Source organism: Falco peregrinus, chromosome 9, assembly GCF_023634155.1.
Source record: "Falco peregrinus isolate bFalPer1 chromosome 9, bFalPer1.pri, whole genome shotgun sequence".
Taxonomy (NCBI): Eukaryota; Metazoa; Chordata; class Aves; order Falconiformes; family Falconidae; genus Falco; species Falco peregrinus.
The window spans coordinates 7,931,706-7,945,632 of NC_073729.1; positions in this window are offsets into that span (position 1 = coordinate 7,931,706).

Genomic DNA, 13,927 nt, shown 5'->3' on the forward strand with positions numbered 1-13,927 from the left:
CTGACAAAACTCATACTTCTGGAAAGCAGAGCTCTGAATGTCATGGCATAACACACTAGAGCTGCTTGAAACTTCTTACGGGCTTACTACTGTGTTATGTACTGCTCATATAAAAAACATGCAGTTGTTAAATACACTATGTATTAGTACTAAAAAACCCCTGAAAGCAAACTGGCAGAAATCCCTTATGAGGTCAGCATTTCTGCTCTTCATCAAGAGGAGACAGAAAACCAAGGTCCTACTGCAAATAAGGCAAAACCAGTAGGTACAGCCAGTATCAGAGATATTTTCATGGAAAGTTCGGCTTAATGACTGTTCACATTGCATCTTAACATGTCATATTCCCCTCGTCCTGCCTGCAAGCATGAGCGTTGTTCTGTTAGTGGGAACTTTTTTTTAATGTAGAGTTGCCAAACATAAATCAGCCTTGAACAGGAATAATTAGAGCAAGTCAGAAGATTAAAACCATGGGAACAAACTGAAATGTACAACAACTTTTCTGTAGCTGTGATTTTCTGTGGGGGAGAAAGGGGATTCTTGTTCTCTCTCACTTGCTCTCCATCGGAGCATTTTCTTGTAAAGGGACAGCATTGTTGCTTGCTGTCAGACTCAGATTTGCTCATGCCTTTTTTGTGACTGATGATGCCTCAAAGCCTTTTCTATTAGCCTTTCCCATTATAAAACGTCTTTAGCTCATAACAGTTCAGATGCTTTCTGCTGTGAGGATAAAGGAGCTCTTCACTCCTCACACACTGCAGTGATTCTGATTACTGGGAGGATATTTGAAATATAATATTGTGAGGAGAGGTGTAATTACGTCTGTATTTGAATGGAACTATTCTAAGAGGCTTTTGCAAAGGCAGACTTTCATGGCTGCTATAGGCCCTTGGGATCAAGCAGTTCATTAGGAAATAATCAGGACCTGAAAATGGTCTGGTTGTTTTTTGGGTGCTTGGCAAATTCCACCACCTTCTCAGGAATCTGGTAGTAATTGCTCTCATTGTAAGCGCTCATACTGGTGTCAGTATGCACTGGCATCAATACCAGTGCTCTTTAGCACGCCTAATGGCAACACCATCATGCTTTTCTTTTTTTTCCTGGCTACCCGATGTGGTTGCATCCTACAACTGCATTCACACAATAAAAACTATCCTTTCTGCTAAGCCTGGATTTCCTTTTTTCTCCTTCTCATTTCATCCATGTCCTGGTTGCAGCTGGGAAACAGTTAATTTTCTTCCCAGTAGCCGGTACAGTGCTGTGTTTTGGATTTAGGATGAGAATAACATTGGTAGCACGCTGATGTTTGCATTGTTGCTGAGCAGTGTTTACACCAAGTCAGGGACTTTTCAGCTTCTCACCCCACCCCACCAGTGAGCAGGCGAGGGGGCACAAGAAGCTGGGATGGGACACAGCCAGGACAGCTGACCCCAGCTGGCCAAAGGGATATTCCATACCAGTTGACATTATGGTCACCATATAAACTAGGGGGGAAGCTGGCCACATCACTGCCGATCATTGTGCATCACTTGTTTTGAATGTTCTAATTCTATCAGTAGTAGTAGTAGCAGCAGCAGTAGTATTTTCCCTTCCTTTGTATTTTCCCTTCCTTTTCTGTCCTATTAAGATGTCTTTATCCCAACCCACAAATTTTACTTTTTCTCCCAATTCTCTCCCCCATCCCACTGCAGGGTGGGTGGGTGAGCGAGTGGCTGTGTCGTATTTAGCTGCCTGTCAGGTTAAACCACAACAACTCCATGCAAATTAAACAGCATCCCAAATTCTGTTAAGGTTAGGGCACATTTCTTGCTCCATACAGCTTATAGTCAGAACTGGCCACCCAAAAACTTGGAAGGGGGAAGAAGCAGAATAATGTATCCCTCTTTGAATTACAGGTTTGGATTTTAGCTCTTTCTGGTTTATCTTCGCCTATTTTACTTTTTAGATATTCTCACTCATGTGTGTTCTCAGCCCCTGCTTAGCCTTCCTCTGCCTTGCCTGCACACAATGGGACCGCTGGCAGTGCCTGCAGTAAGGCACACGCCGGAGTCCTTGCACGCTTTAGGTTGCTCTTAATCTTCTGACTAGAAAATATGAGCTTCCTTTCTCCTTTTCTGCCTTCATCATGTGTTTATTGCAGCAACTTAATAATGTAAATTGTGTCGTACAAGCAATGGAGAACGCCACCGCTGTTAGAGGAAACCCAGCTTTTCACTTCTCAGGCAGCCTGAGCTTCCCTGACAGCTCTGAGGAAGAGGCCAGGTTTCCACATGCTTTTCCCACCCCTTACAAGCACTGTGGCCCAAAACAAGGAGTTTAACAAGGGGGGTTGCCAGGATAGCCCAAAGTCAGCTTTTCTGAAAAATCTTCCCATTTCATCTTGTTTATGGCTGCAGCACTCAGCCTGACTCCCTTGTCCTAGTGAGACCTGCTGGGAGCAGAGCTGGTTTGGAAATCTGCCCAGAGGAGTGAGCAACCAGTTTTTACCACCAGTTTTAGAAATACTACCAGACAGACTTAAGCAGAGTATAACCCTCTCAACATATGTCTCAAGGGAGGAACAGATCTGAATTTGGGTTTAAAACACCAAGGCCCGTCAGGAGCACAGGCTGCAGGCAGCATCAGGCCAACGCAGGCTGAGCGGAGTGCCACTAATCTCAAGGGTCATTCATGTGGGACTTCCAGCAGCTTGAACAGTCTTTCAGAAACACATAACATTGCACCCGAAGCAGCCCAGAGAAACACTACAGAAATCACACAACCTCTACCAAGGTCAGTTTTAATGCAGCAGTTGAATGTTGTGGGTCTCTGTAACCACATCCAGTCATGCAAGAATGCCAGAGCCGCTGGAGTCCTTCCACAAAAAATGGGTAGTCTCCACATTCTGATGTCCTCCATCCCAAGACAAAATCAAGGCTTTGCCATCCAAAAATATAAGCTGAATGGCTGGGCGGTTCATGTGCAGAAACATCTGGACTGGATAGGGAATAATATAGAGAAAAAAGCCAGCCAGAGTGTCAAAAGTTCAGAGACATGGTGACTAAACTTCATCCTATTCCAGCCCTATAGACAAAGATATCACAAAAAATCACATCAAAAATGGCCAGCCTGTTGTGCAGAAGTCATGGGTATGTAACTTTTTAGAATGCCTGGTTTCCCATTGCTCTCCCTCGGTGAAGCTCCCTATAAATTATGATCTCTTACAAGCCAAGCTGAGAATAAAGTACTGAATCCCTGTACTGGAGGTAGCTCCAGTGATCAGGCAGGAAGGAGGAGGACTGTGCCAGTGGCAAGACATAAATACATTTAATTTCAAGGAAACAACACTAGAACTTTTCCATGCCTCTGCCTAGCAACACTGTCTCACCAAACAGGGCTAGTAAAGGTGGTGTGTGCATCTGCTATAGAAAATGCAAAGGCAGCAGTCTTCTACTGCATGAAGTTGATAATATTCTATTAAATCAAAACCTGCATTTTTAGGACGAACCATGTATCAGTCTCCTGCAAATTACTAGTCAGGACAAAAAAGGCCTTTAAACTGAGTCACATATTCCAGTAGCCATATGCTTAGATATCTAGTAGCAAAGCAAATAACTTCTTGGCTTCCTATGACAAAGTATCAGATTATTTTGCCAAATTTTATTGTAGAATTACAAGGCATCCTAACAAGTGTTACATTCCCTTTAATGAATAAGAAAAACCGGGTAACAAACTGTAAATTGTATTTTTTAGAAAACACTGGAGGATTAAAAAATCAAATATTCTGTGACATTTGATGGTGAAACAACATCTGTACCTTGTTCTTGGGGAATTTCAAGTAGTATGACAGCTCTTAGCAGTAGCCACCATCAGAAGGAAGCCAGACATCTAAAATGGGATATCAGCTGAGTTAAATCAACTTGTGTATTATTAATATATACTTGGATTTTATATTAATACAGTGTTTAAAAGACGTAATTTAAGATATGAAGTGACATGCAGGGAATCTGGAGTACTCCGGTATTTCCTTCACTCATCACTGCACAATTCACGATGCTGCCCTGACTTACACCCTTCCATTCTATTTTGTCTACAGGGTTCTGCCTCTCTGAGTACGCAGTACAGATGGCACTCAATCAACAGTATTCTGTAACTCCTCAGCCCACACGGCACCGCATGTCTCTCAAGCCCTGTGGTACCACCCACTGTTTTGCTCTTGGATTTTCTTATAGCACTCAACGCTACCACATTCAAGCCCAGCACGGATCTGAAATGACAGCATGACCCTCCCTGCCAGTGCTTCTCAGCCGCGAGTAGATACCAGCCATCAGATTATTACGTGGTAATTCTGAATGTTTCACTTCTTCCACCAAAGTTTATGATGGGGTTTTGAAAAACAAACTTTCTTTTGGGAAGATGGGAGGGTTTAATTCCAAATTCATTCTACAGAGGGGTTTCTCCCTGGCCCTCCCCACTCCCCCCCACCCCCCCACCCCCAAAATAATCTCTCCTCCAGAGCTGCAGATTGAAACATTGATTCACTCACCACCACTACCAGCAGGCTTCAGCAGAAACTCCCTTTCAACACGATCCAAAAAATAAACCTCCAAATCTTTTTTATTTGAAAGGTGTGTTCAGTTTTATAGGCACAGCTGGCCTCACCATCATAACTTTCTCCACTCCAGCTTCTCTGCTTCTGCTGGACACATTCCTTTAACTTCCCCACTCAGTACATTAACACATCACCAATCATTAAACCGTGACAGCAGTAGGAGTGCTGTACCTCGAGATACCTACCTTTCTGATGAGGCTGTACAGCTCCTCAACTTCCAAAGGCCAGCTGAGAAACGCTTCGTGGGCTAAAATTACATTATTGGTACGCACTGGTTTTGGAATCAGCTCTGTGTTGATACATTCTGTGTTCCTGTAGTTATCTGTGACACTTACTAGGAGGCATCATCAGATGGAGCCAGCAAGCTTGAAGATGTGCTTCTCTTTAAAGATATGTAGAAGTCCATTGTTTTTCAGCAAAGCATTTGAACATGCTTTTAATTTTATGCCCATGGCACTGCAGCATGCACTTAACTTTTTTTGGAATTAGATCGCCTACTTCTCAGTGAGTAACGGACAGCTACCAAACATGTTTGTTTACTGCAGTTCATTTATGCCAGACACTCATTTTTGTGGATGCCTCCCTGGGAAAACAGGCCAGGTGTTCTGCGCAGGCAGGGCTGTGCCTTGCACTGCTCTTGTCTTCAGGGGTGTTGGCTATAATAACTCTGCATCATTCAGGACCCAATGAATAATTCAGTGGAGTTACATTACTCCACCAGTCCTGTTTTGTTTACTGGAATATCATCCTGTGGTTCAGTGCCCGTCTGGCTTTAGGCATAAAACCTGTGGAAAATGCAGCAGTTCACAAAGGCTCGAAGGGAATCTTTTCTTTGATGCTGGAGTCCTACAAACTCACAGGACCTTTGATTTCTTGTTTGAGAAAGTCAAACAATCCAAGACACTCAGCATACACTAATCAATACGTACACCTCCACTCCTTCACAGACTGTAGCAAGTTCAGTTCTCTCGATGGATTACTTTGAATTGAAAACAAACCACACTGGAATTTGGGGAGGTCTTCCAAAGAGTGGCTCAAGATGCTCTGTTTCTCTTGCAGGTGTAGGGTAAGCCCTGTGAACTTTACTCTCAAAATACGAATGAAATAAGGCTTGGTCTATACTGCAAAAAGTCTACCAGTATCCCTCTCACGCAGGTATTATACTAGCAGTCACATGGATTGTAATGTAAAACACAGCGTGAATTCACTATCACAGAAACACTGTGTAAGGGTGAAGAAAAGTCACCAAGTATTTTGTCCAGACCAGCTAGACAAGTGGAAATCTGAAGTCTATGGTTATTGTGCTCGATAGCAATGTTCCTATGCCCATGAACTCACCTTTGACCTGTTCCATTAAAAGTTATTAGTAGTTCTCTATTTAATGGTTAATAATAGGAGCTCCTACAGAATATGAACTTATTACTAAACTACTCTGGATTAAAAATGGAAAGCATATAATAACATCTTCATTTAACTCAACAGCAATACAAATAATTTATTTTCCTTTCGATCATCCCCAAAACTAATAAAAATCCAGATATTTCTGCTTTTCAGCCACTTCTCTTCAGAGAGAGAACAAAATCAATTTGAACTTAAGTAGCAAGTGCCATTTTATGTGAAAAGAACAGAAAGTTACTCCTGACTCACTCACATCTCTTGATAACGGAGTTATACCAGAGACTTTCTGTGTCTCCTATGCCCTCTAGCTTCTAGAAGATGTATTTACCAATCACTCCTAACTGAGCACATTTACATAGTTTTAATTTCTATGCAGTCACTAAAAACATAGAAAATAAAATGCCTTCCCCTCTCTGCCTCCCATATATAGTTTTTATCTAAGGTTGAAACAAAGACATGAAAATTTTTGTCTAGATGCTCATTTACATTAAAGGCACTTCATGCTTCTGTAGCAAAGTAAATGGGCTCTATAGGTACACATTGTATCTACATCAATTTAGGGTCCTCCATGAGTGCTGTAAGGGAGAATCAGCTCACCTAAGAAATGCCACCTGAATTCCAGGAACCGGATATACCAAGCTTGAGAAAAAAAGTGAGTTATGAGACATATGGGATATTACTTCTTAGTGTGACTCAATTATAATGTTAAATAAGGTCATTAAATGGTATACAGCAAAAAGTACCTGATGTACAAGTCACAGTGTTTTCCAATCAGTACGCTGGGGGCTGTACTTTGGGAAGCCCCATCAGGCTGAATTTCTGATTGGAGAGTAAAACCTGGGGGGACAAGGGGCAAGGGGGACAGGCGAGGGGGCAACGGCAACACCTATAAAAAAAGATAAGCCTGGTGTCCTTGGCTAGGGATCCTGCAGCCTGCAGGAGAAAGCGGTTTTCTTGCACAGTGTAGGAGGGCTGATGGAGCATGATCTGCTTAAAGCTGGCTGGCTGTGAGAGACAACCCAACCTGACTTTTTTCTTGACATCCAGAGCTCCTGAACTAGAAGTGCATTTTGCCTGCCAAATTACTATCATTTGTAAGAGTAGGGGCTTTACCTGCAGTCCTACCTGCCATATCATTAGAGTGGCACTGGTGGGAGCCTATAAACTGTAGCTTCAACAGATGTTGCAAGGAATACTCGAACAAGCAATAAAACTTTTGGTGAGGGGAAATAGAGGTGATTGGAGAAAGGTCTCAGGGACCCTGAGGCTACCGGGGCTGTTCTCCTTTCTTTGAGTGGGACACTTTGTCAACCTGGGCTACTAAGAGATGGGGGACAGTGCTAAAGCTTTTAGTTACCAGCGCTGCAGCTGTAGATGCAGTTGTTACAAGGTGGTACTCCATCATCTTTCAGAAAGTCACTGGAATAACTGAATAGGGAAACTAATCCTACCAAGAACTCCAATCACAAAGACACTTCAGTTAGTTAAATATTAAATGCATGTGGGTTTAAAATACACAATTATAAAACCAGTGTTTCAGCACCCAAGGAGCAAAACAACACAGAGCTCTGCCATCATCTCGTGGGAAAAGGTACAATACATACATTTTCTTTTTCCTGAAGACCTTACATAGGAAACAGAAGCAAAAGGCAACCTCATATAATGCAGACAAAGCTTTTGCACACTGAAGTGTGTAACCTTATCAGGAATAAGCTTGAAATAGAAATAGCCAATCCATAAAGTTTATGAAAAAAATCTCTGACTTCACTGTCAATACACATAAAGTGTTCATATGGCTTGGTCTCTGATCTGCTTATCTGTAAGTCTTGTAAACAAAAACTAAGGCAGTTTAACATTTAAACTCTGCAATTCCAGCATTTGAAGGTCAGACCTATTTCCTTTTTCCATTTAATTATCTGCTTCTATTACATAAAGAACACAAATCAATATTAATTTTCATAACTAATTTAACTCTTAGATAGTATCTTTAACCACAGAATGATAAAGAAGATTTTTCCAGCCTAGGAGGAAAGGACTGCATTAACTAAAAGTAAAAACCTTGCTTGGAAAATATACACACACTTGAAAACATCACTGGCAGCATTGTTTTCCTCAGCCTCTCTAGGAGAATTAACATGCTAAAACACCTCTAAGCTACTGAACCTCTTCCATTGAGAAAATCTGCCTGTCCCCATGGAAGTCACTGCGCTGGGATTGTCATCCTTCCCCCCAATGTGCCTGCTTGGGGTTCATTTGCAGTAACAGGCCATTCCTACTCACTAGTAATAATAACTATGATGTTGTTCAATATAAAACATGGTTATACCATGAGCTAAAAATGGAATTATAAACTATCTATGTAACTATTTTAGGAACATATGTTAATTAGAATAATTGGCTTCCTCCACAACAAAAGACAGTGAAGACCTGTAACAGCCTTTCAAGCATGTCAGCAGAATAATGGGCAAATTAATGTAGCTGACAGAATTGATTTGGACTTTTGAAGTGTTTGCGAAGCTATGAAGAAGCTATAAAGACTCCAAAGAGCCAAAGGATGAAGTTTTTCATGGAGCAGTGTGGTGGGTTGACGCTGGCTGGATGCTAGGTGCCCAGCTGTCCCGGTTTTGACTGGGACAGAGTTAATCTTCTTCCCAGTAGCCGGTACAGTGCTGTGTTTTGGACTTAGGATGAGAATAACGTTGGTAACACGCTGATGTTTGCATTGTTGCTGAGCAGTGTTTACACCAAGCCAAGAACTTTTCAGCTTCTCACCCCACCCCACCAGTGAGCAGGCTGGGGGGCACAAGAAGCTGGGACAGGACAGGACAGCTGACCCCAGCTGGCCAAAGGGTATTCCATACCAGTTGACATCATGCTCAGCATATAAACTAAGCAGAAATGTGGCTGGGGCCACTGCTCGGGAACTGGCTGGGCATCAGTCAGCAGGTGGTGAACAATTGCATTGAGCATCACTTGTTTTGTATATTCTACTTCTTGTGGTGGTAGTAGTAGTAGTAGCAGCAGATGCAGCAGCAGCAGTAGTAGATTCCCCAGGATGGGGACTGCTGGGGTCCATAGGCTATCTCCATCAGCCCTGGGAGAGGAGGAGGCGGCCTCCAGGGAGCCCAGCTGCTGCTGGGACAGGAGCTGGTGAGAAGCAGCTGAGCAGCACAGAGCTGTGCTCCTCCTGCCAGGGCAGTGCTGGCACTTCAGGAGGCAGGCAGGCCAGGCAGTAGGAAGCAGCCTTTGTGCACTCCTTCCCAGGAGCCAAGAGGAAACATCGGCCACAGAGCAAGGCTGGGGCTCCAGCCTGGAGGAGCAGAAGCCACCAATTCTCCTTCCTCCCCTTGGGAGGGGCTGGGGCTCGCCTCATGTGCTGCTGTGGCACCCGCCAGCCCTAGAGCTACCTGCCCTAGAGCAACCCACCAGCCCCTAGCACCGGGGACATCCAGCCTTTCTGACCTGACTGACAGGGGGGACTTGGAGATAAGAGAACACCAGCAACACCTGACTAGTGCTGAAGGAGACAAAACACCATGTTAAGAAACACAAGGTAATGAGCTGCAAACACTGATCTGACCGTCCTCTCCACCCCCTGTGGTGCTCTAACGTGAACTGTGGCCTCTCAGGGAAGTGCCTGGGGTGTCTGACACGCAGCTCACCAACACCACTGCTTACTGCATCTGCACTTCGTAACTACAGAAACTGGTTAGTGTTTAAAGACTTCTATTTTGCTTCATCCCGAGGCAATTTCCTTTCTAGAGCACAGCTGCTGGCTTATGTTTGCTGGCAATCTTGGGAGCAGTTACTCAACAGAACCTTGGTAGGGGTTACTTGAGACCATTGTACCTACGTCTCTGTCAGGCATGACTGTCTCATGCAGGTGACCGCACTCCTTGCCACGCAGTCTCCTCTGAGAAGACTGGTGTGCAGATTCTCAAAGAGCAATTGGAAATCAAACAGATTTCTTGCACATATGATATGATCTGCTCACCCACTCCTCCCACAGTGGGACACGGGGGAGAGTCAGAAGAGTACAAGTGAAAAAACTCATCAGTTGAGATAAGGACAGTTTAATTGGTAAGGCAAAACAAAAGCCACACACACAAGCAAAGCAAAAGAAGGAATTCATTTACTACTTCCCATGGACAGGCAAGTGTTCAGCCATTTCCAGGAAAGCAGGGCTCCATCACACGTAACAGTTACTTGGGAAGGCAAATGCCATAACGCTGAACGTCCCCCTTCTTTAGAAAGTGATCCCAGCTGCTTGGCTTCCCTGTCCTCTAATTCCAGCCTGTTAGCCCCATCATCCCAGCACTGAAGCAACCAGGTGATGTGTTCAACTGGTTGACTGGCATGATCTTTCTGCATATCCTGTAGTTCATTCAGGGATAGGGATCAAGAGGTTATCTTCTTCATCTTGTTCCTGTGATGGCTCAACTTCATCCTCCTTTACTAAATGAGCTGTTTTCTATTTCCATTTCTTCTTCTGTACAGAGGCAACTGACACTGCCACAGGTTGGTCTTTTGCATCACTCATCATGGGGGCTGAGGTAGCCACAGTGCCCACTGCAGGGGACGGAGTAGCTGCAGTGCCCACTCCAGGGACTGGAGTAGCCACAGTGCCCACCGTAGGGGCTGGAGTAGACGCAGTGCCCACTGCAGGGGCTGGAGTAGCCGCAGTGCCCACTGCAGGGGACGGAGTAGCCACAGGGGCTGGAGCAGCTGCTCTTTCTGCCACAGGGGCTGAGTAGTAACAGTTAGTCGCTTAATTCTTAACCAGGTCCAGGAAGTCAAAGCCACTTTCAGTATTCCTAGCAGTAGGATCAGGACCTGTGCTTTGGTGTTTCCAACAGTCCAGAGATATTCAGAATTTCCAAAAATCTTAGACACATCAGTAATTAGCCCTGGGAAGGGGGAGGTGTAGGCCCCACATATAGGCTGGCTCTATGGAAAAGCCACAGGTGCAGTTGTTGGCATTCCTCGCCAGGGACCACCCGATGCACAGGGGTGACAACAATACTGAGTACACAGCCCAGATTAGTTTTACGACCAACAAGTCCACCATATCGTAAGCCAGTACTATATAGTACAACACAATGATAACTTTAGGCCAGGTCCCAAGAACAACAAATGGCCTGACAGGGAACACATACTGCAAGTAAAGTGACTAACACGACCGTGAGGGCGTGGGCAGCAACTCTGAGCAATCAGCATTGTGGCCAATGATTACTAAACCAATCCAACGAATGCCAACAACAATTTCTTTCTGATACACTCCGGTTAGACCTGCCGTTATCTCAACCCTTTGTGACCCACACTGGGTGCCAAAAAATGACTGTCATGGTTTAACCCCAGCTGGTAAAACTTAAAACTCTTTACCTTGTAGAGACGTTCAATCTGCTAATTAGACATGACAATGCTGGATTAGAGAACCAATAAGAACCAATACCAAAATTTACTACTGCCTGCTATAAGCTGCTTTTGGCAGTGTTCAGTGTCAGAAGCAATAGCATTAGCTCTGCTCCTTTCTCACACTGCAGATGATGGAAGCTTTCAGGAAGATGAATTAAATTCCACTAACAGAAGGAGAAAAAAGGGGTCTAAATACCTAGAGAGAACCACAGTGAAAGACTGCTTGGGTTATTTCAAAATGATGCTCTATCTATACAGACAGCAACGTCCTGGTGCAGGATCCTGAACCAAAAAATCAGTCGTATCTGGGAGCAGGAGACCACCTGCTCCTTGGCAAAAAGCACACAGCTGAACAGGTCCCGCACCTTGGGTTTGGCAGCTGCAAAGGTCCATGGGGACAAATGTTGGTATTAGGTCCTGTTACCCATCACTTGGTACCACACCAGCTGGCCCATGCCTGCCTGACATCCTGTGTGGTGCCGTGGCCCTGAACAGTGGCTCTGGGAGCCTGTGACACCCAGAGAGCCCACAACACCCTCCTGCATGTCCCCACCCCCAAAGCCTGCTCCAGCAGGTGAGCAGCTGAGTTTGCCTCATGGCATCAGCCCGTGGCCGCCCCTGCTCACCCACCCCATGACCAGCTGGAAGGTGCACCCACCAGCAAGATAAAAGCAGGAGCAGGTGGGTAAATACCTCATCTGAGAGGGATCCCTGTATGCCCTCCCTGTGCTTATTCACTGGCCACACGATGGTGCTTTTTTACTTCCCATCAGCTCAAAGCAGAGGACCGAGCAAAATTCATAATCTTTCCTGGGGCTACATGGTGCCTGTGTCTGTATTTGTCCTGGAAAACCAGATCTCTAGAACATAATCTGCAAAATCAAAGCCCCAAAACTCTATAAAGACATGAAGACAGTCTACAATAAATTATCCTCAAATATTTCCTTCTCTGAAATTTCTTCCCCTTCTGCCTTTACTCGCAAAGTACACTCCCAAAGCCTTCATTTGCACACAGCTTAAAAAACCAAACCCTAGCTGTTTAAGAAAACACACTTTTCTTTATGTCATATCATCGCAAAATGACAAACATCTAAAAACGTCAGAACCAAACCACAATCATGATGATACTGCCTCATATACAAGAATACAAACACTCGTGCTCAACTGTTGTCTTGGCTGACTGAACGCTAAATAACTTGGATTTGATGCCACTCACATGCACTACACCAACATATGTTTTGCCAGCTTTCAGCACGCTTAGAATGGCAACGTAATTAAAACGGAAAGGTAAGTACAATAGAAACCACACTTTCCCTTGTTAAATGCTAATTCCAAAATAGATTTTCTCCTGGGGTAGAAGTTTGGGGTTTAAGAGCTGACCAGTTTGGTAATATTCGCAGGAATAGCACTTTTAAAAAATGAAAGCAATTTTTTCCAACTGTTCACAGTCATCCAAAGCAATTGACAAGCTTCTAGTGGCTCTGCAATTCCTTCTACCATGTCCACTGCCTTAAATTAAAAAAAAATAATAATAAATATTAGTGTTTACAGCTCTAGTTTTGTCTTATTTCAGTAGTAATCTGCTTTTCCTAAAGCTCTGAGCAACTCAGTTTTGTGGTGAAGGGTTTCTATCTTTTCACATCATGGAAAAGCATGCAAGGGTCCCCACCTTCCTTTCTTCATAGTGCCATGGCCCTCTGTCCTTTACAGGCATATTTATTTGGTGAGTGGATTGCATTGCTGTGCAGAGAGACAGCTTAATGAGGAAAAAGATAGAAGATAAAAAAGAAATAGATCTTGAGATGTGAAAGTAAAACTTTCTTCCTAAATTAAAAAAAAAACACAACAAAAAAACAAAAACAAAAAACAACCAACAACCCAAACAAAAAACACACATCAAAAGTTTCATCCAACCTTCCTCCAACCACGACAATGTAGAAATCAGCACCAAGTTTACTAGAACCTGGTTTACACGTTACGTTTGTGATTTGGCAGAGTATCAGTCTGAGGAAACCCCTTTGGCTGACAGAAAAAATGTTTAACTTTGTTAAACTGAAAAGAACTAATAGTTTTTAGAAGAGATGGGCACCACAGGTGTCATACAGTTGCATGAAGCAGCCTCAAGTGTCTCTCAGCAAAGAATGGCTGTAAATGGAAAAAATAAACGGCCTGAGCATTTAGACCTTAGAGCCAGAAGGGGCCCATGAACATTGCCTGGCTTCTTATTGAATATGAATCATTTAATTACATGTATTCATGCCAATAACTTAGCTTAGCAGGCATTTTACCTTGGGAGGAGGTAAAGCTGTTGGGTGTTGTAGTAGGGAATAAGAAAGACAACGTGCCACCTGTGCCCAGAGGTTCTGCAATGGCAGGGGGAGGTGTTACTGAGGTAGCCAGGTATCAGTATATGACTCCCACTTTGTGCAAAGGAAAACGGGGAAAGATACCTGAAACCTGGCAAAGAATGCTTCTGGGCCCCAAAACTGGCAGTTGGGCCTAACCCAACCAGATGCTCAGAGACAC